A 25,689-nucleotide genomic window follows, 5' to 3' on the forward strand; every position below is an offset into this window, starting at 1 on the left:
GGAGCTGCACACCCTCCAGCACGGGATGTCTGAACTGATGGGCTTTTCACCCTGGTTCCTTGCTGTGCCGGATTTGTCTTTCAGCAGAACTTTCCCCACCACGATGTTTGAGACATTAACTCTTTCAGTCTCTCACACCTTCCACTATGGTGTTTTGCTTTTGTGTCTTTACAAGATAATAAAAAAAGCTAAATTTACTAGACTTACAACAATATGTCCGAGACCAAACACACATCACAGGACAACGTCATAAGCGGCAGAGATGCCGGTATGTAAAAAAACCCCCCACATGTATCAGAAAATTATTGTCCTACATAAAATCTTTCCAGTTTTGACCCACTAACTTGTGGGAAAAACCTTGAGGTAGATCAGCTGCTTGCTAAATTCCTCAAAGTTGTATATACGAGTAAAGGATATAGTGTGCCACAGATGCCATGCCAGAAGGGTTTCTTCACATTCAGCTGTTATCTTCTTTTCAGCTATGCCACAAGTTCACTGTGTCCAGAGTAACTGCAGCAAAACAGGGAAAAATGTGTATTTGGGAAGCCAGTTCTGTCAAACATACAGTTGATTAAAACAATGGTTCTAGATTAATCTTTTCAGTATACTTTTAATATCTGTGCAATACTGTAGAATGCTGAAAAGACTAGTAAAATCAGTGGATGTGTCAATTATTTTTGAAGAGAGCTTGTTAAAAAGGAAAAAAACACCAAGTAGTGGCTTTGTTGATGTTACATGTATGCTGATGTTTTTTTTGAAAGTAATACCAAAAAAAAAAGAAAACCATGACACATAGTATTGTTTTTTACTCCCTGAGATCTTTGTGCTCATTTCAGCTGGTGGTATTTTTCTGACACCCAGGAAATTAAAAAGTTAACCAGAGGTACATGACCACAACATTTGGAGATCTCTTTAGTGTGTTCTTAAGATTGTGAATACCTTTGGGACCCAAAGGTTCCCAGTTTAATTGTTGCATAACCTAACTTATATAAAGAGATTTCTAACACACCATGTTTTAATTGCTGGTGAATATCTGATCTTCTTTGTAGGTAGTTAGGGTCTGGCGGCCGGAAGATATCACGTTGTACAGAAAGATAGGGCCCCTCCTCTGATAGCCAATAGCGTTTAGCTTAGCTTATGATGTAAGCAGATGGAAGTGACGTTGTAAACCCAAGCTATATAATGCCGTGTTGCTCACCAATAAACGCCATTTGCCGTCCACCACATTGGTGTCTGTGAGCTGATGGCCCGAGCGGCCTGGGGTTGGTCACTGTGCCGTTCCTGAACCAGGTCGCCACGCCACTGAAGGCAACAAGTGGTGCCGAAACCCGGGAGACTCACCTGGAATCGGGTGAACGGCAGCCGGAGCGGCAGGACCAGCCCGGCAGGGAGGACGCTCCCGGACCAACAAGGAGGATGGAAGCCCTTGTGAAGGTCGTATCGCAATTACATAAGCAGTGGGGTATTGATTGTAAACCCAAAGATTTTACTCTCGCAGTTGCGAGGCTTCTGCAAATTGGGGTCATTGACCAGCCGGTGGATATTCTCCACCCCGAAGTGTGGGATAAGTGCACTAAAGTGTTAGCCGAGGAGACGATGTCCTCGGGTTGTGGGAAAAACCTTAAGTCATGGGGCAAAGTCGTACAGGCCCTGCAGAAGGCCATACAAGAACAGGAGACCTGGAGGGCGGCAAAGAACTGTTTGTTGGCCACCCCAAAATTGGGAGTCGGGGCAGCCACACAGACTTTGCATCCCCCAGGCGATGACAATTCTGCTGAGCCTAAAGATCTGCAAGAGGGCGACATGTCCCCTCAATTCCCAAACCCCGACCCGCTTACGGAGGGACAGAAACGAGCTAAATCCTTCTGGGGTGGGTTAGCCGAGGAGGCCAGGGGCGCTGTGGAGAAACCAGAGTCTGAGGAAGTCTGGGCTAGACCACCGCCCTACGCGCCCCAAGATGGTGCCGAGCAGAAAGGGGAAGAGCGGGGCGAGGATGCCCTTGGCGGGAACAGGGAGGAAGTGCTAAAATTAACAAGCGCACACAAACGGGAAGGGGAGGAGAACAAGAAGGAGAAAGGTGGTGGGGGCGACCGGGAAGGGGAGGGGAGCGTGAGCGAAGGGCGGAAAGCCAATCAGAGCGGCCATCTGAAAATATGCCCTTATAGGGCAAACACCGCGCCGAGCAGAAGCCGGGGCGAACCAAGAAGGAGGGAACGGCCCGCCCGCAAGGGAAGTGGGCGGGGCCGGAGCCCAACTAAAAAGTACCGGAACCCGGAAGTAACCACTCAGTCGAGTTCCGATTCTAGATCAGACACTAGCTGGGACGGGTGGCTCGTGACTGATTCAAACTCAGAGGAGGAGGAAATGGGGGTAGGTAGAGTCAAAAGCCAAAGTGTCCCCGCCCAAAATAAAGAGGGACCGCGAGGGGGAAAAATTCCTCTTACAGATTGGAGGAAAATAAAGGTTGCATGTGCCAATTGCGTCCCATCGGCCACGCTAGCGTTCCCGGTCCGGGTGGCGGACGGGGGACAAAGGGTCCACTCGCCAATAAACCCTAAGGATGTACAAGCAATTGTTAAAGCGATTGCGGACAAAGGGCTTAATTCTGCCATGGTCTCCACCCTTATAGATGGTGTCTTCGCGGGAGACGACATGCTCCCATTCGATATAAAACAAACTTGTAGACTGATCTTTGATGGGGCAGGGGTGATTGTTTTTAAACAAGAATGGGAGGACAACTGTGCGAGGCAACTAGCCCAAGTAACCGGAGCAGATCACCTGCTGCATGGCTCCAGCCTGCAGCGGCTGATGGGTACAGACCCAACAATGATTACCCCCCAGGCGCAGGCCCAGGGCCTACGGGCCCATGAAGTTATGACAACTACTCGTGCGGCCAGAGAAGCTATTCGCACAGCCTCTAGAGTTATTGTCAAGCCATTGCCATGGTCCACAATAAAGCAAAATGAAAGTGAGTGCTTTACACAATTTGTAGATCGCCTCCAGGCAGTGGTTGACTCCTCGACCCTGCCCGCGGAAGCGAAAGGCCCGGTTGTTGCAGATTGCTTATGTCAGCAGTGTAATTCGGCAACCAAAGAAATCCTGCGATCACTACCAGTGGGGTCAAGTATCGCGGACATGATTAAGCATGTCGCAAAAGAAGAGCATCTAGCCCCGATTCAAGTGGCTGTTCGTACCGCAATAGTTAATGTGATGGCATGTTTCAAATGTGGCCAGGCGGGCCACGTTGTGGCAAACTGCCCTCGGTTGGGGGACCCGCCAACACTGCTCCCCCCATGCCAAAATCAACCCAGAGGACCGTGCTGGGCCTGTGGAAAGAAAGGGCATTTCGCCAAGGAATGCAGATCTAAAAACCAGGGAAACGGAAGGGAGAGAGGGCACCCGGGCCACGCACAGCCCTCTCCCACTTGGGACACGAGGCAGCCCAACTATGCCAACCCCAGATGGGGCGAAGCGCTCCCGAACCCGCTGCCCCCTCGAGAAGCGACCAACTTTATGGTTCAACCCACGATCCAGCTGAACCTGTCCCTACCTCAGGGACAGCAAGGACCACCCCTTGGGGGCGAGACCCCAGGATGGCCTTGGCAGTAAAGTGTGACAACCCGCCAGTGGTGTGGGGGATCTGCTCCCTCTATTAAATACCTTAAATGACACCACCATTAGTGTCCCCTTTTTAATCGACACCGGAGCAGATGTTACAGTTATCCCTGAGACGAATTGGCCCCCGTGTTGGAAACTGGAAGACGCCCCCATGGTGGGCGGAGTCGGGGGATTAACCCGAGCTCGGAAGAGTGCTCAATTGGTAGCAATAACGGTTCACACTGAAAAGGGACCGGAGAAAACTATTACCCTCTTTCCATATGTCATGTCAGGAGTCCCACCCCTGTTGGGAAGGGACGCTCTAACCCTATTAAAAGCCAGGGTGACAAATTTACCGTAAGGGCCACTGCCACACACCCACTTCCACCAATTAGACTGAGGTGGAAATCGTTCGACCCAGTGTGGGTTGAGCAGTGGCCCCTCTTGAAGCCTCGAATGGATGCTCTTCTCGAGCTAGTCGACCACGAACTACAACGAGGTCATATAGAGCCTTCCACTAGCCCATGGAACACCCCAGTTTTTGTAATACCCAAACGAACTAGCAAGGGGTTTCGCCTCCTCCATGACCTGCGTGAAGTAAATAAGAGAATTCAACCAATGGGTCCCGTCCAAACGCTGTTGCCTATGAACTCTATGATACCAGAAGGACAACCTTGTGCTGTCCTTGATATTAAGGACTGTTTCTTTTCGATACCCCTGCATGAGGAGGACAAGGACCGGTTTGCTTTTTCTGTCGTGTTCCCAAACAGCCAATGCCCCAACCTATGCTTCCAGTGGAAAGTGCTGCCTCAAGGAATGATCAACTGGCCTACAATCTGCCAGATTACAGTGGATCGGGCGTTGGCACCGGTTCGGCACAGTAACCCGACGGCGACTATCATTCAATACATGGATGATATCTTAATCGCCGCGCCGTCAGGAAGTCTGGTAGACCAGCTGGTGTCAACGGTTTTGGAAACTTTAAAAACAAACGGGTTTGAGATCGCGAGTGCGAAAGTTAAAAGAGGACCATGTGTAAGCTTTTTGGGAGTGGGGATCACAAGTTCTTATGTAACCCCCCCAAATAAAAATCCGTCGGAACATCAAAACACTCCATGATATGCAACAGTTAGTGGGATCCTTGCAATGGCTCCGCAATATTGTCCTGATCCCTCCCGAAACCATGGCCCCCCTGTACGATCTTCTGAAAGGAAAGAACCCATGGGAACAAAAAACTCTGACGACAGAAGCAATGAACTCTCTTGACTTTATCGAGCAACAGGTATCGTCAAGCACGCTCGCTAGGTGGAACCCAGATGTACCACTCGATCTGTATGTACATTTCACAGAGGGAGGGGGAGTAGGGGCACTAGCCCAGGGGCCCCCTGAAAAAGCTCAACCAATACAATGGATAGTCCTGGGAAAACCATTGCGTGCATTCTCTCCAGGAGTCGAGTGCCTTGGTAACCTCATCATGAAAGGCAGAAAACTCACCCTAAGACACCTAGGCATCGAACCCGCCAGGATATACCTACCCTTCCGCAAACAGCTTCCAACGCAATCAGTGGCGATGTCAGAGTATCTAGCTATAGCTCTCGTTGGATTTGGCGGAGAAGTCCGGTATGCTACAAAACCCCCCTGGACTCAAATGCTAGCAATTGTCGACATCGACCTTCCATGGAAGATCATGGACCGGCCCCAACGGTCTTCACAGACGCATCCTCAGTGACCTCAACCGCGGCGGCGGTATGGCAATCGGAAGGAGAATGGCACTGCATTAAAATGACCGACTGTGTGCTTTCAGTCCAGCAGCTAGAAGCGATGGCCGTAGTACTGGCGGGCGGCGGTATGGCAATCGGAAGGAGAATGGCACTGCATTAAAATGACCGACTGTGCGCTTTCAGTCCAGCAGCTAGAAGCGACGGCCGTAGTACTGGCGTGCGGACTGTTCCCAATGGTACACCTCAACATAGTGACCGATTCGATGTTCGTGGCCAAGCTTTGCTTAGCCATGTCGGGGCCCGGCGTGTCAACATCCACAGCAGCCCTAATGCTGGAAAAAGCACTTTTTTCCCGAAAGGGCACCATATCGGTCATCCACGTCAACAGCCACAACCCAATCAAAGGGTTTTTCCAAACCGGCAACGACAAAGCAGACGCCACTGCAAAAGGGTTGTGGACACTAAGAGATGCCCGTCAGCTACACGAGTCCCTCCACATTGGAGCTAAAGCGCTAGCAAAGAGATGTGGGATTTCAACCACTGACGCGAAACACATAGTAGCTATGTGTCCTCATTGTCAAAAAGCACCACTGTGGTCCAGTGGAGTCAATCCCAGAGGTCTCAAGGCCTCCGAGGTGTGGCAGACGGATTTTACGCTCTGTCAGTTGCTAAAACCTCGAGCGTGGCTAGTGGTAACCGTAGACACATATAGCGGAGTGATCGTAGCCACACAACATCTCAAGACCGACTCCAAAGCGACCATCCAACATTGGCTGACGGCCATGGCATGGCTTGGCGTCTCTAATCAGATCAAAACGGACAATGGTCCGAATTTTGTGTCCAAATCAGTCCAGGCATTCGTTCTGAAATGGGGCATTACTCTAATACACGGCATTCCGTATAATAGCACAGGACAAGCCATAGTCGAACGAGCGACTCAAACGCTGAAATCTAAATTAGAGGTATTAGCAAAAACGGAAGGCTTTGCCAATGCCGGTCCCCCAGGAGACCAAGCACGCCTGCTAGCGACCGCTCTTTTAGCACTAAATCAGTTCCCCAGGGGGGAAGAGATGAATAGCCCCGTCCAAAAACATTGGGCCACTCGAGCGCTAGAAGAAGGCCCATCGGTCATAGTCAGAAATGAGCTGGGAGAATGGGAACAAGGGTGGAAATTAGTTCTGACAGGGCGAGAGTATGCTGTGGTCAGGAAAGATGGCAGAGTCAAATGGTGTCCGCTTAAGTCTATTAAACCGGACCTTCAGAATAAAACTAATGAAAACTGAGTTTTTGTTCACAGGACCGAATCATCGGACACCCTCGTAACCCGTACGCCCCGGTGACAAGAGAGGACGACAAGTCGACAAGCATCCTGTCCGCACCTGGGAGTTCCGCACTGGCGGAATCCAAACAACGGCGACATAGCCCCCATGGGGGGGGGGGCTGCGATGCCTTTGTGTGATTTTGATTTTAGGGCTTGTCACTATAGGACAGGCAGAATCAGAGTACCATCCCCACCGGCCATTTAAATGGTCCCTCCTTCGATTTGAGGATCACCAAGTTATCGCAACGCAAATAACATCAGGTGCGCCAAGTTTTAATGCCTCTCTGTGTCAGCTTGTCCCGAGAGACCGATGTTGGGAATACCTAGGATTTTATATGTGTCCCAGCTCGAATCCTGGGAAGGGGTATTGTAACTCCCCTAACCAATACTACTGTAGTTATTGGGGATGTGAGACCATTGCCCCTGCTTGGATACCGGGTGGTGGTAGAGACAGATACCTAAAAGTCCAGTGGGGTCCATATGGGTGCATTCCACCGCAAGGATTGCGAGGACGTGGAAATTGTCAATACCTTTTCTTAAATGTTACCAAGCCCCAAGAAGACAGTTGGTTACTTGGAAGAGTTTGGGGAATAAGGTACACAGAACCAGGGACAGACAAGGGTGGCCTAATTCTCATAAAAAAGGAGGTTGTCCCGAATGATCCACTGCCAGTAGGCCCCAACCAAGCACTTGTTAATGACGTGTCCTGACTATTCCCAATCAGGACCACGTGACTAAAGAGACCAACAACCAGGAAACATCAACAGAAAAATATACTACCACACCTGTAGCGACACGCACCACCAAAATCCCTTACGGAAATCCTCTCTGGAAGATGATGCAAGCTAGCTACCAAGTACTAAACAAAACTAACCCAAATCTTACGGAGCACTGCTGGTTGTGCTACGGAATAAAACCACCCTTTTATGAGGCTGTAGGAGTAAGTGACATACCTATACAGGTAAATGGTACAAATCCGGCCCAGTGTATATGGGACACAGAAAAGCAAGGGATTACATTAGCACAGGTGGTGGGAAGTGGCATGTGTGTAGGCAAAGTTCCAAAGCACAAAGAACAACTGTGTGTTAACAAGACACAATATAAAACCCCTGCAAAGTGGTTAATACCGGCCAAAAATGCCAAGTGGGTTTGTTCTACTATTGGAGTTACACCTTGTTTGTCGTTGGAAAAATTTAATGAATCCTCAGAATATTGTGTCCAGGTATCTATAGTCCCTAAAATCTTTTACCATTCCGAAGAAGTTGTCTACAACTCACAGATCACCCCAGAACACCATCTGTCAAAACGAGAACCCCTTACAGCACTAACAGTAGCTACCCTAATGATCATAGGAGGTGCGGGAATAGGTACAGGAGTAGCATCCTTGGTGCAACAGAGTAAAGAATTTAGCGCCTTGAGGGTGGCAGTAGATGAGGACCTGGCTAGAATTGAACAATCAATAAGTGCATTAGAACAATCAATTAGATCATTATCTGAAGTAGCGTTGCAAAATCGAAGAGGATTAGACCTAATGTTCTTACAATAAGGGGGAGTGTGTGCTGCATTGAGGGAAGAGTGTTGTGTATATGCGGACCACACCGGAATAGTGAGGGACACTATGGCCAAATTGCGAGAGGGATTGGAAAAACAGAAAAGGGAACGAGAAGCACAGCAAAGCTGGTTCACGTCATGGTTTAACCATTCACCATGGCTGACCACCCTGATATCTACCTTGATAGGGCCGATTGCAATGATCATGATAGCATTGATCTTTGGACCCTGTATATTGAATAGGCTCGTGTTGTTTGTTAAGAGCCGGCTAGAGAACGTTAACATCATGTTGGTAGAACACCAACAACTGCTTTAAGAATGTTCTTGTTCAAAATTTCCCCTAGCTATCCCCAGTTACACCCCGTTACTCCCAGTTACCCCTTGCTTAGTGTGCCTTATGTCTTCTATTCAAGTTCGTGATATATGTATAAAGCATAGAATAAGAACAAGATATTTTAGCTAATTTAGTTATGCGTTTAATATGTTTTTTACCCAAGATTGCGATATATATATATTCTTCTAAGATTGTTATATTTTAGCCAATTTAATTACGCATAGGGAGGGGGGAAATGTAGGTAGTTAGGGTCTGGCGGCCGGAAGATATCGCGTTGTACAGAAAGATAGGGCCCCTCCTCTGATAGCCAATAGCGTTTAGCTTAGCTTATGATGTAAGCAGACGGAAGTGACGTTGTAAACCCAAGCTATATAATGCCGTGTTGCTCACCAATAAACGCCATTTGCCATCCACCACATTGGTGTCTGTGAGCTGATGGCCCGAGCGGCCTGGGGTTGGTTGCCGTGCCGTTCCTGAACCAGGTCGCCACGCCACTGAAGGCAACACTTCTTCATAAAAGATTATCAAATGCCATCAAAAGGAATAAAGCTACCTTAACTATCAGCTGCCTACTGAACAATATAGAACTACACGTGTGTTCTACTAGTCAAACTCCAGCATTTTATAGGAATCAGTTTTCTACTGCTCTCTATTGCTTTTGCAGTAACAATAGAAGATTACGGCATTCCTATGAACATTCAGAACTACAGGAGACTACCAGCCTTTTTCAGGGTCCATCCCCACTATCAGTAAGTGACAAGTTAATGGGTCTTAATTATAAAAGCAATGCTAAGCAATTAAGCAAACTGAGGGATTGTTAAAAGTCCCTGCTGTGGCAGCATGTTTCTTACTTTATGATAACAGATATATTTTCTATTGAAAGTGAGATTAATCTTCTAAAGCATATAAAAAATCTTGCTTTGGGAAATTTCTCCCTGCTTATTAAAACAAATTCTGGTTTTGGTAATAATCATAGAAACAAAGTGTCACTGTTCTACATTTTCCAATTGCAGCCAGTCACTTGAACTATAACCCAATGAGACCCAATAATACGACGAACAAGAGGTACAGAACTAAAATTATCTTTGACCTAGTGTGTTGTGCCAGGTAAATCTATCTGTGAATCTGCTCAGTTTCATATGACAGTGACACAAGAAAATTCAGTTATTCCCTAGTATTGTTGTTCTATGTATAATTTTTTCACATGAGCTCATCACTTGCATAGAAAGAGCCTGATTTTCACTCACACATGTCCAGGACTGCACACACAATTCTGGATATATAGTCACATGTACTAGTAACCATTACGAAATGCTGATAAACATGAACTGTATGTGCAGGTGATGACAGCTTTACATGCCAGACTTAAGAGTTTCACCTGTATGTATGCAGGTATTAGTGTATTACAATGTACACTGACATTTTAGTGCAAAGCATGTACCTTTTTTAATGCATCAGCACATTATGTGCAGATTAAAAGCATGCAAAATCATACATGCTACTGAAAGCCCACTGAAGACCCAGCCATACCTAAACATTTATATAATCTTTAAGAATAACATTTGTCTTCTACTTGTAGAAAGCCAAAACATTAAGAGAGGGAGTTTGGGGATATGTGATACATACTCTGCCATGCTAGGAGAGAATTTTCACTTCCAGTTATCTAGGCATTTCAAGACAGCCTGAAATCCATCATGTTAAAATTTAAGCAATTAAAAAGTGTATCTCTACTTTATACACAACAATCTTGTAACGATATTTTTGCTGATTAATAAATTCAGTAAGCCTTTGCATAATGTAAGCTTCTCTTAGCTGCAAAGCTCCACTACCTTGAGCATTCCCACAGCAGGTGTTTGCCATAATTGTTTGTAGTATTACTGCTATGGTTCAGTTGAAAGTAGAGCTAGTAAGTGACCTCTAACAGCAAAACAGAGTTTACAGAACAAACCAGTGCATCCCTGTCTCATGAAAATACACTGCATTGGAACTACTGAAACTGCCCACCAGGCTTTCAAAAAAATAAAGATACCATTAGAAGCACATTAACATTAAAATGTCAAGTCTTGCATTCTTCCAGGGAAAATTCCACTCAAAATGAAGTTGAATTCCCCTCTAAACAAAAAATTCAGACTGCAGTTGTCACCTTTACAATATGTTATACATTTATATTAAAAAAAACCAAACTTACACCCATTTTAAGCTTCTTTACACAGGAAATTGTAAGTAGCGAAACAGGCCACCAAATTCTACTCATAGTCCTCCTACCCCCTTAGTTCATTTTACTTGAATGAATAATTAAAGGATGCATCTGGTTTAAGAATAATATTTAACTTTAATATTAACATAGCAGCTATAATGCACTAGAGGGAAAAAAAATTCTTAAAGATACCATTACATAGAATTACCATAGGTATTTATTTTGCTTCCACCTGCTCCATTTGTTTCACTACGTTAATACTCCAGTAGTCACAATTAACAGAGGACATGAGATATTTTCATACTTTTTCTATCATTAGCAGGTACAGCCTAAAAAGGCACATCTCTGTACCATCAGAGCATAAGCACAAACCTGAATGCTCATACCCTTTGCTTTTCTCATAGTCTGTCACTAGCGCTTGAGGCTATCTAAACTGCAATTTCTCAATCTTTACATTTCCCCTTTTAATTTGACTGCTACCACTAAGGATCCAAGACACTGATACCCAGCAGTAAGGAGCTTTCTACCAAATTGCTGGTATATCAGCATTCAGACTGTACTACTTTTGGAAGTTCAAGCTTGCAAACAAGCCTGCTTTATTGAGCTGGAATTGATTTACCACACCTTATATGCAACATTTAAAAAAGCTGTTCTGGGCTAATTACATACTCAGCTGATCCCCAAGTGATTAATAAAGTTCCTGACTAATTTTCTGTCTCTTCTGAGCTTCCAGATGGAAGTACAGAAAACTCATGTACATCCCATAATGCAGATTTTCACATTAATGAATAAAGCGTAGAGCTAGGGAAAAAAGAAAGAAAGAAAAAAAACTAAGGAAGATTTTACATCTGCTTTACTTTTACATTCCTAAAAAATACAAACAAGACTCACAAATCAGGCTTATCCTTTCTTCTAGTTTTCAGATTAGGTCAGAAATCTGTTTGTATTGGCCTTTGTTTACACAACAGTACTATTAAGTCAATACTTTAAGATGAATAAAAATATATCTTTCATTAAACAAGTCAGAAGTTATCACATTGCCTTTATATATATATACATATACTATCTAGAGCAGATATAAATCCACCCAGTTTTTGCAGTCTCTGTTCTTTCCTAAGAACTGGTTAAGCGGAGTTAGTGTCACTCCTTTGCTTTTCTCACAAACAAAAAACAAGCTGAAGGTGACCTTGCTGTTCTTTTTAATTTCATAATGAATGCAAAAAGTAATCAGAAAAAGATGGCCAGTGATTCAATTCTTTAGAGAGTGATTCAAATTCATTTGTCCCTTATAAGAACTAAAGGAAATAAAAAAAGCCATTATTAATTTAGGCAATTAAGACTACTTTGAAAGCAATATCCAGTACATTAAAGAACCTGTCTCTGGAGTGCTGCTTACAGGCTATGAAAAGTTGATTTTAGAGCATTTCAAGTGAAGAAAGGTCATTTCCTAGATATGTTCTACAGAATATTATACTTTTTTAATGGTAACCTAAATGAGAAGTGTATTTTTGTAAATATGGAGTGAATGGCTAAGTGAATCAGAAACAAAATTAAAGACATGTATTAGATTTATCATGTCATTTTAAATTAAACTATGTATAACTATATTTATAGTCTCCTCCTCTTATGTCTCAAAGAAGAATCTATGGTTTTCTTCCTTAACATTACACAGTGTACAGTCTAAGAAGAAAATTTCTATACAAAACAAAACAGTTAACATTAAACCTTTATAGTTTCTAGGATCAACTGGTAGGAATGAAAACTGAATAAAGCCCATAGAGAGTGTAACTTCAGTTCTTTAGGAAAGGTGGGGGGCATGTCTTACAGTGCAACATTTATTCTGACATAGAACTCTTGCCAGTCACAATGCTCAGGAACAGAAGGCAGCTCCACAAGGTATATATGATCTGAAAGACCTATCAGATTCTCTTGGCTCATCTACAAATTACCTGTCTCACTTTTGTGAAGTGCAGAAACAGCTAGTATCTAAGTGAAAACCTAGTATTTACTGATGGCATCAATTCTATGATAGCACACATTGCATAAGTGCAAAGAGAACTACATTAAATTATGTACAACTCTCTAAATTGGTATCAAGAAATAGAGTCCAAGACAGACATATGAGAGGCAGTTAAGTAAATTTCCCCAACAGCAAAGTGAGAGAAATGATAATAGTGTCACCAAGGCACAGGGCTGTGACTAAAGTTTCAAATTCTGTCTGCAGTAGACTTTCTATATGACTATAAACAGTGTACACCACCACATCCACATTCCTCAGTTTCTCATTTATAAAAAAAGATCAATCTTTTCCACACAAAAGTGGAAGTATACGTTACTGTTCGAAAGAAACTTCAGAAGCACAACAAATATCACAAATTACAAACCAGGTCCTCACAATACTTAACAGGTTTACGTGTGATATTATTCTTTGGCAAATGCAATGTTAAATGCACTAGCATAACCCTTGTGGAAGATAAGGTAATGCTGTAAGGTTAATTGTCTCTGATTTTTATACAAGCATTAAAAAAGGTAAGAAAATGTGATGAAGTTTCATGCATGTTCATTACAACACAGAAATTAAATACTAGCACAGAATCCTTTCCAAATCCACTCATACGAATAATGCAGCTAGATTAGATAAAAAGCACGGGGGTTGTATTTTATTCTGTACGTCTTCAAAAATGCCCTACGTCCCTTATTTGAACCCCCCTCTCAAACAATCACGGTGACCATCAAGAGTAATTATCACAAAACAGTCTTCAATGCAATAGGAAAGCAATAGAAAGGCCAACAGCTCAAAACACTAACGTGCTCTATCCAAAATCATCTTCACATAACATTAAAAAAAAGTGTAAGTTTGGAATAAAGGTTTGTTTCAATCAAAGGATTACAGGTACATATAGTAAAACAGATCATCACATTCTGTCAAACCAGAAGACAGCAATAAACTTCAATTTGATAAAGCAAAAAGATTTCATGGTCCTAAATCTTACATTTCATAATACAAAATATATCATCTTTGTACAAATATACTAAGAGGTAATGGTCCCAGTAAACTGTATTTCCTATCTTTTCTGCCTATACTGGGGTAATAATAGTCAACTGACATTGTGAAAAAGTTTTATGTGCAAGTTAGAAATTTCTTCCGCTCACACTCACAGAAAGATATCAAGCATGGCTTTGAGAATGGCTACATATTTAATGAGAGCATCATAGACTATTCCCCAGAATTATTCCAACTTCTAGAAATTATAGTTTAAAATATACTTCTTTTTTTTTTTAATGGAACAGTAACACTTCACTACCAACACAGGCATAGATTACCACACAAAGATATGTGCACAGCTAATAGTGGGGTTTCACTGGATAGTATTTGTGGAAATGTGCCTTTCTACCAAAGACAAGCCCCGTAAGGCAGACAAAGAAGTTGCAGAGAAGAAAAAGGGGCAAATTGAACAAGCGCTGTTATCACCCAAGAAAAAGGCATATTTTTTTCCCAAGTGAGGACTGGTTGATCATGGTTGATTCCTGCTGTGCTCCAAGGAACCTGCTTTTGTACAGTCTTTGTAAGTAAACTGAACTGTATTAGAGATACTCAGCTTCTCTTTCTTCCTCTAACAGAAACAATAACAACCCACTGGACAACCCAGTTGAAAGAAGGGGTCAGAGTGCTTTTACTGGCAATGGCTAAATTTAAGTTACGATAAGGTTAAACAAGGTAAACTATAAAATGGAGCAGAAAAGCAGGTAATGGAAGAATGAAATTAAAAACATAGGCTGAGAGGGCAGAACAGAGAAAATGTGGCTCAAGTCAGCAGAAAAGCAGAGATTCGCAGATGAAATATGCTGTAACACAAGACAGGTTGAAACTAAGGAACCTTAAGAATAAAACCTTGCTTAGACATCCAAATTCTCACCTTCCTCAACAGTCCTTACCTACTGACAACACTCTTCCAAATGCAGCCCAGGATGCTGTCAGCCTTTTTTTGCTGCAAGGATGCATTGCTGGCTCATGTTCAACTTTTTGTCCACCAGGACTTCCAGGTGGTTTTTGGCAGTCAGGCCCCAGGCTATACCAATAAATAGCATTATTCCTCCCCATACGCAGGACTTGGCACTTCCCTTTCTTCAACTTCACGAGGTTCCCCTTAGTCCTTTTCTGCAATCTTTTGAGGTCAGTTATAAAGCTGTAGTAACACCTTGAATACATTTACCTCGAGTGACAGCACCAAAGACTAGGGTAAAGCCCAGCATAAATCCACTGCAAAGTAAACTGGATAAACTTTTTACCAGCAAGACCTCAGCAGAGGGCCACAGCAAGAGAATGAGCTTTTTGTTGGCAACTTAAGAATAGGAGGAAAATACCTTTGCACTCCTGAAGTAACTAACTTTGATCTTGGAATTAATTGGTTATTCGCCTCTTACTTCTTCTGTCTCTTGATTCTGTCTCTGGGGCTTAATCTCAGGACTTTATCCATAGGAGAATGTACCGTTCCAGTAAACACAGCTTGGGCAACAGCTGAAAGTCATAGTTCATGTACTTTAAGGTTTTCTCCTTTCTTTTGTGACATAGCTTACAAGATTACACACTAAGAGTGCCTCACAACATGTCTTTGTTTTAGAAGTAAACCATTTTGCTGGCCTTTGTCAGGAGTGATTAGAAGTATTGTTTATCGTGAACAACAAAGGTTGAGTAAAATAATTCTTTTGTTTCATTTGGGCATTGCTAACTGCTTTAGTTCTTAGGCCACTGACTCCAAAGCATGTCATGTTTGTCTATCCTCTATCACTGTGGTAAGTTATTTCATACCGTGCTTTATTTAAAACTAAACAAACACCTTCTGTCTTTATCCTGGCTCTACTTCAGCTTGTTAAGTGCTACAACATATGTCATCTGTTTCTCTAAACAATCTACATGAGCACAGCACTATGGGATTAGTAATTTAAGAAAATGAAAAACAAGCAGCAATTGGCACACATATGCAGTCATGTTTGATTTGCTTTAAGCAGACATTTCAGTACAATCTTTTCCAGCCAATAAACATGTCTATAAATAACATTAAAAAATAACCTTGCTCCTGTAGGCACCATCTTTTCAAATACTGCAGTACATGAAGCATAAAGAACCCCAAATGAACAAAAGCCTCAAACCTGTCCTACACAGTTGGCAGAAGCAGCCTCCTCTTTGGAGCATCTGCTGGAATTGTTGCTTAATAAAGATAAACTCATTTTGTTAAAGTGTTTACCAGACACAAAAATGAGTTTGTTAACTTAAAGGAAAGGTTATTATTCCAAGTGTTGTTCTAACCTTCCTTCTTTAACCTGGAGCAGACAAGGTCACCAACATTACCTCTTAGATAACTGGCTTCAAATATATTTATTTATCACAAGGAGAATCAGACATTTTCACAAATTAGTCTTGATTCTTTCTGCCTCAGCATAAAAATACAGGAAAGTATAGAAGGTAGCTTACTTAATGAAGCAGAAAAAATATTTCCATTTTTGTAGTGAAGAAAACTAACTACAGCAAATGTGGGGGCTTAAACTTTCACTTGTGTGCCTGCACATGGACATACAGAATCCCCAAATGCTTAATATCATGCATTTGCAGATGAGTTTTATGCATATGTTCAGGATATAATACTCTCTATCCGATTCAATTTCACTGAAGTCAATTGCATAACCGTTGAATAATACCAAATTACAACTGGAATTACATTCAAACTGGACATAGCTGTTTGCTTGTTTTTCCAGTAAAACCCACATTCAAAACACATTCTCTGCATCACAGAAAGTATTTATGAAACTTGAATACACCAAATACTTTTGGATCAGGCAAAGATGAAATAAACCCAGAAACTTGGTAGAAATTCCCTCTCCTCCACTGCTCACTTTGACATACAGAGATGTCAGCGGAGGAGTTCCTGAGGACCACCCTCCCAGCTGTTCATCTGCATGAGGTGGCCCCCTGCTGCCCCATTAACTTGTGCTAACAATTACCTGTGAGGCTCAGCTTAAATAAAATCCTGTTCAAAAAGTTGGTTTCAGCCAGATTTTTCCCCTGTTGTGGTTCACAGTACAGCTTAGACGGTAAGGCAGCCACCGAGCTGCTTCGATGATGCTGACAGACCCACATAATACTGACCCATATCTTCATTGGACAGAATGGAAAACTCATTAGCAAAGACTGTAAAAGGGAAAAAAAGTGACTGTAACATGTTTCTTTGAGCACTTGCCACAGATGGTGGCAGGGGAACAGGGAAGTACAGTTCCATTCCTATTAACTGGAATATGCTAAAATAGAACAGCAGCACATACATTAGAAAGAAGAAATTTAAAGGAATCAGCCCAGCATACATGAGAAGTAAATGGCTAAAGGAGAAGTTGCAGGAGACAAGTTCACATCATCTCTGCTTTGATTTTGAACAGAAATGGGATCTGAACCAGGATTATCGTAAATAATTAGAGCACCACAAGCACTGGGGTAAAAAGCTGCACCATTTTCTGCTACCTTATTTTCTTAAGCAACATTGAAACCTTTGAAAGTCTAAGCAAAATTTTCCAATGCGTTCCTTAAAAAAATACTGAAACTAACAAATCCAAAATATTTTTGAGGGAAAAATGTATTTCATGCAAGTTGAAGTTATTAAAATCCTGACCATCACCATCTGCAAGAGAAATGCAAAACGAACAGAAATTAGTTTCTCTTGAGTTTACATTAAGCCACTTTTTGGGGGTGGTTTACAAGAAACATTTATAAAGGAAACTGCAGGCCTGCTCATGAGGTGTTAGTTTCTGAAGTGAAAACTACACGTGCAAAAAAGCACAACCAATCACAAAAGATCACAATAGCTAATTAGCCACCTGCAATTTGTGATACACTGCCTCAAACCCCACTTAGATTTCACAATATTTTAAACACAGGCTTGGAACTTCTGACTTTCAGTATAAGCTTGCTTAAAACAAAACAAAAAAATGAACAGAGTACACTTCCCTGAAGGAAGTAACTTGTAATCGTCATTAACCCCATTATGTGCAATATCATTTCATCACCCTAACACTCCCTACAGCTGCAGCGGCCTGGCAAGCACAAGTCACAAGAAAAGCTCATTTACATACAGCTTCTGGCCTTGTTCACTAGAAAAATTTGCTAAAACAAATTAGAGTTGTCAAAAGAAAGCTCATTAAGTTTTTGTATCAGATTGCTATGTTACCCTTAGCTCCCTGGGTTTTCATCCCTTTCTGTCCTTAGTTTTCAGTCCTTAAGGCTCAAATATTTTCAAGGGCAGAAGCAGACCAATTATAAAAAAGGAAGTTATTTGCTTACTAGTATAAAACAAAGCATACAACCATCACTAATTCACATTTACCAAAAATATAGCTCAATTACCATGTCACACTAGACTGCTGAATAGCATATTTCCACATGCATTTAATTTAGTACCAGTGTTTGTGCTGAGGCAACAACAGCAATTAAATGTACTGAAACAGGGATTAAGCACATTTTCCACCATTTGTCTGTCCACTATAGTGATGTTCTTTTTCCTTAACAAAAAGGAACACCTAGCCCATTTATCCAGTGGTGATGTTAATGTTTCAGAAGATTTAAAAATCCTTTGACATCTGGAAAGGCTAAAACAGTTAGTAGCTTCACCTTAAACTAGTTATGTTTGGTATTTTCAAGAAATAGTCATTTAAAGAATTGAATAACATGAAAGTTATATTCCCATACACCCATCAACTAGGTGTTTAAAAGATAGATAAACTTTTCCTGTTTAAAAATAAGAATGTTAAACTGAATAGTGTTTATTTGCCACCAAAAATCCAGGTTTCTGCTGAGTTTTTTTTTATCGGTTCTCTATTTTTTATTGGGTTTGAAATATTTATTTCAATTTTTTTAAATATAGGTAAGTGCTTCTAAATAGTGCACATAGCCAGTATTTCATTATGCATTTCAAACAGTACTTTAGATCTTACTTGTACACAAGGCCAAATACATTAAGATTGTGATTTTATTCACCACCACATCAACACTTTTTAATTTGCTTTCAGGCCTGACACATCTAAGTATCATCATTTGATGGAATGTAGTCATTCCTTCCCAGCCCAAGCCTGCACTGCTACAGTCAAGTACAATCCAAATCAAAGCAATTGCTTCTGAAACTTCACACAAGTAGAATTTCTCTCTTACAAGTATCACAGGCAGCATATGCTAAACCTTGCAATGCCTTTTTTTTTTTTTTTAAGCTTTCCAGGTTTCTTAGTTCTGCTGAATCGGGATTATACGTCAAATCTGGTATCTACTGCTGATCTGCACTTTATCAACTACCAATAGTTAAATAGTTAACGGGTAACAAACCCAAAAGAATATCGAAAAAGTCCTCTGTTTTTCAGATGCTGGGCCCATGTTTAAGCTACTGTCATTATCATCTAGTGAGCAGAGTCAGCTCAGTGAGCCCTGGAACAAAAATAATTCACTACAAAAAAAAGGCTGGGGCAGGGGAAAGAACCAAGATTATGAAGTCAGCCCCTCTCCCTCTCATCCGATGCATATTTACTTGTTTATTCAAGCCAAAACAGTTCCCACACACCATTGTGAGAGACTAAGGAGAAGCCATCTATATTCTAACAGTTCAGATATCCACAGGACATGAAAGAATTAAAGACCAAGGTCAACATCTCTTCATTAAAAAGCAAAACATAAACTGGCTTGCTTCTCTAATACTAAGTCAGCACCTTTAACTCCAAAAGAAGTCTGTATTTCATCATCTGTTAAGAACATTTTGGAAGTTCCAATTTTGAAACTAAAGCATTTCCTAACATTCCAGTGAGGCAACTTCTTTCACAAATATTTCCAACTTCAAAGTAAAATGTTTATTTCATGAATTTTTCATCATAACAGATACATCTGCTGAAGATTCCAATTTTGATTAAATTGGCACTTTTTATACTACTGTATTTGATTGGAATTGACCAATCTTTTCCTGTAAACACAATAATGCTGCATCTAGATTGCAGCAAAACTGGAAGATTATTTCAAAATATATTTTCATTTTGCAGATTTTTCCTTTTGAAGTACTTCTAAAATTTCAAAGAAGTGGAATTGTATTTTAACTGATCAGAACAACTAGCACCTTAACCAACATTATCCAGAGCAGAAACCAATTTCTGCAAGAACTCTGCAGTTTGAAACTTTAAGTTGTAACACACACTCAGGGAATAATTTTTCTTACAGAATTTACAGGTTTGTCCTTTAAGAGGTTTAATACCTCTATGAGGTTCCTGCTTCTCACTTTTTTCACTGCAGCTGCCATCTTTGGACACCACCAGGAGAACTGCCACTATTTACTTTAAGTAACAACATTGGAAATGTGTAATTTTCATTTTGCAAAACGCTAGCTTGGGACTTGCTGAAATTTACAGGACTGGTAGTAAGAGGGAAGGAGAATGGATGCAAACCACTGCATACAATGCTCCTCCTACAGGTGGAGGTAGAAATGGAAGGAACTAAATTTTACTTTTTTTACAATACAGAAAACACAACCCCCTGGAACTTCAGGTCAACAGGCTCCATAAGAAAAGCAGCAATTGCTTGAAGGAAACTACTATTCCTAACTTCCAAAATATTTAAAAATGGAAGGTGATGCTGAGTATAATAAGCATCAGGCTTCTGATCACACTTAAAAAAATCAATGTCATATTTGCCATTTTGTAGAAACAGGGTATAGTTATTAAAGTTTTTTCTAAATATAATACATTAGTTTTGGCTCAAGCATAATAGATTTCAGTAACTCCTGAAGAAACCTCCTGTCTACTGATATCAACAAACCCATATTATTCATGCAAATTTCCAGAAACACTCAAAAAGTCCTGACTATCCATATGGCCAGATGCCGAGTTGCTAGGCATCCCACAGCTGCCCCAGATCACATGGGCAGACCCACTCCACAGTCCCATTTTCTGCATATGCACTAATTTATAAGCAAAGTACATTTGGGCTATTCTTTCACTTGACTTACAGCAAAGTATTTAATTTAATATTGGCCTTCCTGCTTGGAACTAAGTCATGGGTAGAGTAACTCATTTCACATCTTCCTAGTTATAACTGCACAGCCTTTAATGCTGGAAATAGTTTGAAATTGAAAATAAATTGAAATTTGTGCAGACCAAAGACAATGTAGATGAACAAAAATAAAGGTATTGCTTAAATGCCTAAAGCTGTCTTCTTAACTTCCAAACATCAGCTACAGAATTGCATTTTACTTTCTGCTGCTAGCTGAGTGAGGCAGCTCTTTTATCCAGAACCTGTCAGTGTCCTAAATTAATTAGAGTCAGTTCAATGATCCATAACCACGGTACTTTCCACAATCATTGACAATTGATTTCCATCTAATTCACAATGGCCCAGGCTCTGGCCTTATGTACGACCCAATATTCTTTCATCACTCATGTGTTACATGAGGGCTGAATTCACATAAGGATTCCTCATCAGAAATCAGTGTCATTCATGTCTCAGCTTTCAACTAGCTAATTATGGTATCTGTGAACAAATAACACTTAGAGGGAATTTTCTGATGCATTGTTTTGGGGAGGTTATTTTGGTTTTCTATGAAAATTTTTTTCAAAATTTGTAACATTGAGGCAAAATTATCTGACATGTGGTATGTCACTTAATGAATATTTACTCCATATGCACAAGTCCCATTGGCTTTAGTGAAAGCTCCACATATTGGATAGGCCGCAGAAAACTAAAGATCAGAAGAAATAAAACTTTTGTAGAATGATGGCATCTATTGCTAAAATTTGACACAAACAAATAATTCTTCATCATTATCCCATTAAATTGACCTTTTATTCACTCTTGAGATTCACAGGCCTACAAATGCCTTTTTAAACAGGCTCTTTTCAAACAATCATGCTGATTTAGTGAATTGTGTGCTCTATCATTCTGAGATGAACTGAGGTAGGAGGGGAGAAAAAAGAAAAAAAACAAAACAAAAAAAACCAAAACCAGAAAGAACAGCCAAAACAAAACTCACAGTAGCTATGCACAGCTTATGTCCCAACACTGACAGAAGCAATATATTTTGAGGACCTGAAGGAGAGAAGTGCTCACTAGTTAAACACAGGACAGAACAAGGTTCAATTAAATAATAGGGCATTTTCCTTGTATTTATAGCAGTTATAACAAGCATCTGCATGGGTACTTCTGAAGATTAATTTATGAAAGCAATATGCACAGAATAAGGTTAAAAGTGCTAAGATTTTTACTTGATTGAAATATTAAACTTGATCTAATCCCCCCAAAATATTTTAAGTTCTGAGATACCACATTGAAATAAAATGTGTATCAAAGTAGCAGCCATCTTACATCATTGCACTCAAATCAAAACTTGTTGTCATTCTTTCTGATAAACCATGTATCACATTTATTTCAAACAGCTGGTATGTTTCCAAAATTGTTTTAGCCCATACCAGTGATTCTCCATAACCATTTAATCCTCAAAATGTTTAACCTCCTACAGAATCAGATGTATTTATAGAATGTAAGAGAGGCAACTGAGTCACATTTATCACTTGTAGCTGTGAAAGTTTGAGTTTTATAGATCAAGACACTATGAATAATCCTTGGAACATTAACATATCAATGTCAGCACTGCTCAAATAGGAGCTTATCCTCATTAGATTATCACGCACTTTTTAAGAACACTTTAATAGTGTATTGTTATAAAGGCTGGCAGTCCTGCGATTAAGATTAAAATGAGTTATTTTATTACTGAAACCTCATAAAACACTGCATCTGAACACCATTACTGTTTGTAATATAGCAAACCTTTCAGTCTGAAGAATAGTGTATTTGTGCATTATCTCTTAAAACTGATTGGATGCTGCAAGCTTGTGTCTGTGTAGGAGTGTGCCCACTTTAGAATTTCAACAATTTTTGTCTGAACTGCATGTTAGGATTCACAGCACATCTACAGTTTGTCATAGGCAGTACCCTTGATACCATTTGATTTCAAAGCTGCTTGCTACAAATCCTCTGCAATCACGTTGCGCTTGTTATTAATACCTTTAACCTGACCTCAGACAGGAAATCTAGTGCAGTGTGATTTTGCCAAACGGACTGAACAGTAATCAGCAACCATCTCTGATGGATTATGTTCTTTGTACACTATTTACAGTCAGCAAGGAACACAAAAACATGCATATGCTCATGCCTGTGTGTTACTGTGCATGCAGGCACTGGAGTTGAATCCATTTGTATTCTCACCATAATGTTCTTTGCATCAAAATCAGCTGAAAAGAAATAGCATTTGGGGGACAAGGGACATACTGCCCCTCTAATGAAATGAAATATTCACTGCTTGTATCAGTTAAACATAAAACATGCTACAATTTTCATATACTATGCAGTAAATAGTAATTCTGAGCACTGTTATATAGATTGTTTTCTTCTGCATATTTAACTGAAAGTCCAGGGGCTTCCTGCATCTTAGGAAAAATGAATAACAATTTCTTTCTCCTTCTGGAAAATATCACATCACTTCACTGCTACTCACGCCTTCAACTGAAGATCCCTTCAATTTAAGCTGCCATTACAGTCATAATTCTGAGACCCGTGTAACTAGAAGCCAGTACTGTACTACTAATTTCAGTGAATTTTCCTTCCATGGAATTAATTCTGACAGCTGTTCCTCCCCCCCCCCCCTTTTTTTAATGTATAGCTAAAGGGGTTATATTTTTTATAATATATTATTATTTTATCTGCTGTATTACAGCACAATGAACTGAAACGTTGACACAGGTAACAAGAGAATACCTAAGATTCAGTTTGAACAAACACACCTCAGATTCATTAAGACTACTTCCTCAAAATCAAGGAAATACTGGTGATGAGTGAAAACTGGGAGTCAGCTGAACAGCCACAGATGTTTACAAAGCAGTAACTTCATGCGAACAGACCTTATCAGTTTTGGCTTACTCTGAATCACTATCACTTGTTAATTTTGCCAAATTATTTTTCAGTTTCTACTTGGAGAAACTCTTGCTAGAGACCATTAAATTTAATTTATAGCTACATAACATATGAATAAAGGTTGCTGAGTTAAGAGATTAGCCATGCCCATCCCCTAATCGGAACTCTTAGCTGAAGAACTGAATAGGGAAAGAAAAATTAATCAATGAAGTAGCACAAAGAAAACAAATAAACCATTAGTTATTAAACAAAGCATGAGATTACACAGTGCAGGACTACTGTGAGTACCAAAGATCAAAATTAGGCTGAGGAATTTCACTGCACAGATCTGGCAGTGTTGTTTATTACCCTGACTGCATTTGATGAATAACTAACTAGATTTAATCATTCACAGAACAGACTGAAATGGGTCAATCACATTGGTAGGGTGCAGGAAATTATTATTGATAATCAACATATCCACACCCTAAGATTAATGCAAGTAAACATGTCTCACTCTTGCAAAATTTCTTTGAAAGCCCCTTCCCTGAAGTTTTACCTGCCAGATAATAACTGTCATCACTGACACTCTGAAACAGCTATTTGTTATTTTTTTTTGGAAGCAAACACAATAATTTTCATCTGCCGCCTACTGATTTTGTTCTACCACTTAAGCATGGGTCTGTGTGTTTAGCTGCATCTGAAATATTCACTTAAACTGATCTCTAGAGGTCATCAAGTCAGGATGGGAAAAGAATTGCTCTTTTACTCTGTCATTTCTATTTAACAGGCTTTTATGTGGTTCTTCTTGCTGTTTTATCTAACTCTAGTGGCTATTTTAGCATTTTGCAAGGAAAAAAGACATTAAAAACTAGCACTAGAAAGAACAGCACATCTTGGGAGACAGGAAGAAAACTAATAATCTAATATGCATGTAAATAAGTCTTAAAAATACATACAGCTGCAAACACTATGTACACCATGCTAATGCTACCAATAATTACACACTGCATGGCAGAAAAGTAATAGATTTCCAGGCCTGATTCATGATCACTTAATCCAACTGCATGCACACTTCAGACCATAGCTCCTGCAGTTAATTCCTGCATGTAGCCTACTATTTTTACTTGATCTCTACAGAACAAAGGTGTTCGTTATGGAAAAATCAGAAAAATTCTTTTTTTTTTTTTTTTCCCCTCGTGTTGCATATAAGACTGAATTTCTTTCATCAGTTTCTGAACTATCAGGCTTATCGTCACTTTTACAGCATGATCCCATACTAATCAAATTTATCATGTATTTCAGGACAAACTGTTTCATAAAGATGAAAAATAGACAACAAGCCATGAAACATGCTGGAAGTATTATCTGACAAAAATTCAGTCAGCAAATCTGTAAATTTCTATTAAAGTAAAAGCAAACCAGTGAAAAATGACCATATAGTTCATTTTTACTGAATATTGTTTCAATTAAACTTTCCTTGCAAACTTAGCACATTGGTGTTTAACTTCTTGTCAGCTAACAGCAGGTTTTCACTTACGAAAGGGCATCCTCACCTTTAGAATTCTTTGTGTTATGGAACTTATATCATTTTCTGATGTATTTTGAAGCTAGTTCAAATGCACAGAATTGCTCAAATGAAGATGTATGCACTTACATCAGCATGGAAAGAGGTTTTTCAATCACTAAAGCTAGTATTTAGCAAAAGGCTAGTGAGTATCAAAGCATGAACATATTCTATGTTTACACCCTCTGAGCTTACTCTGTTTTCCCCAAGTTCACTCTGATCTGTAGTATAGACATACCTTCTGAGAAATAGTGAAGGTATTCCAGTAAACTAACTGGACCATAGTGATGACTATTGCTTTTAGCTAAAAAAAAAAAAAAAGTCACTTAATTTAAACCAAAAGAAAAAAATAATTTCCTTTTAAGTGGCAGGAGAGCCAGACACAGGGCAGCTCAGATCTCAAAAAAACTATACTTAAGGTACAGCATATGTTAACACCACACAAA

The 25,689-nt window shown here is 40.4% G+C and overlaps 1 long non-coding RNA gene across 1 annotated transcript; it reads left to right on the forward strand.

Moving 5' to 3' along the window:
• Positions 1-1,050: 1,050 nt before the first annotated feature.
• Positions 1,051-6,907, forward strand: LOC138687256 (uncharacterized). The gene is made up of 2 exons (XR_011326517.1): positions 1,051-1,434; positions 6,616-6,907. It is a non-coding gene; the product is annotated as an uncharacterized lncRNA (long non-coding RNA).
• Positions 6,908-25,689: the final 18,782 nt, after the last annotated feature.

Source organism: Haliaeetus albicilla, chromosome 10 (assembly GCF_947461875.1).
Source record: "Haliaeetus albicilla chromosome 10, bHalAlb1.1, whole genome shotgun sequence".
Classification (NCBI taxonomy): domain Eukaryota; kingdom Metazoa; phylum Chordata; class Aves; order Accipitriformes; family Accipitridae; genus Haliaeetus; species Haliaeetus albicilla.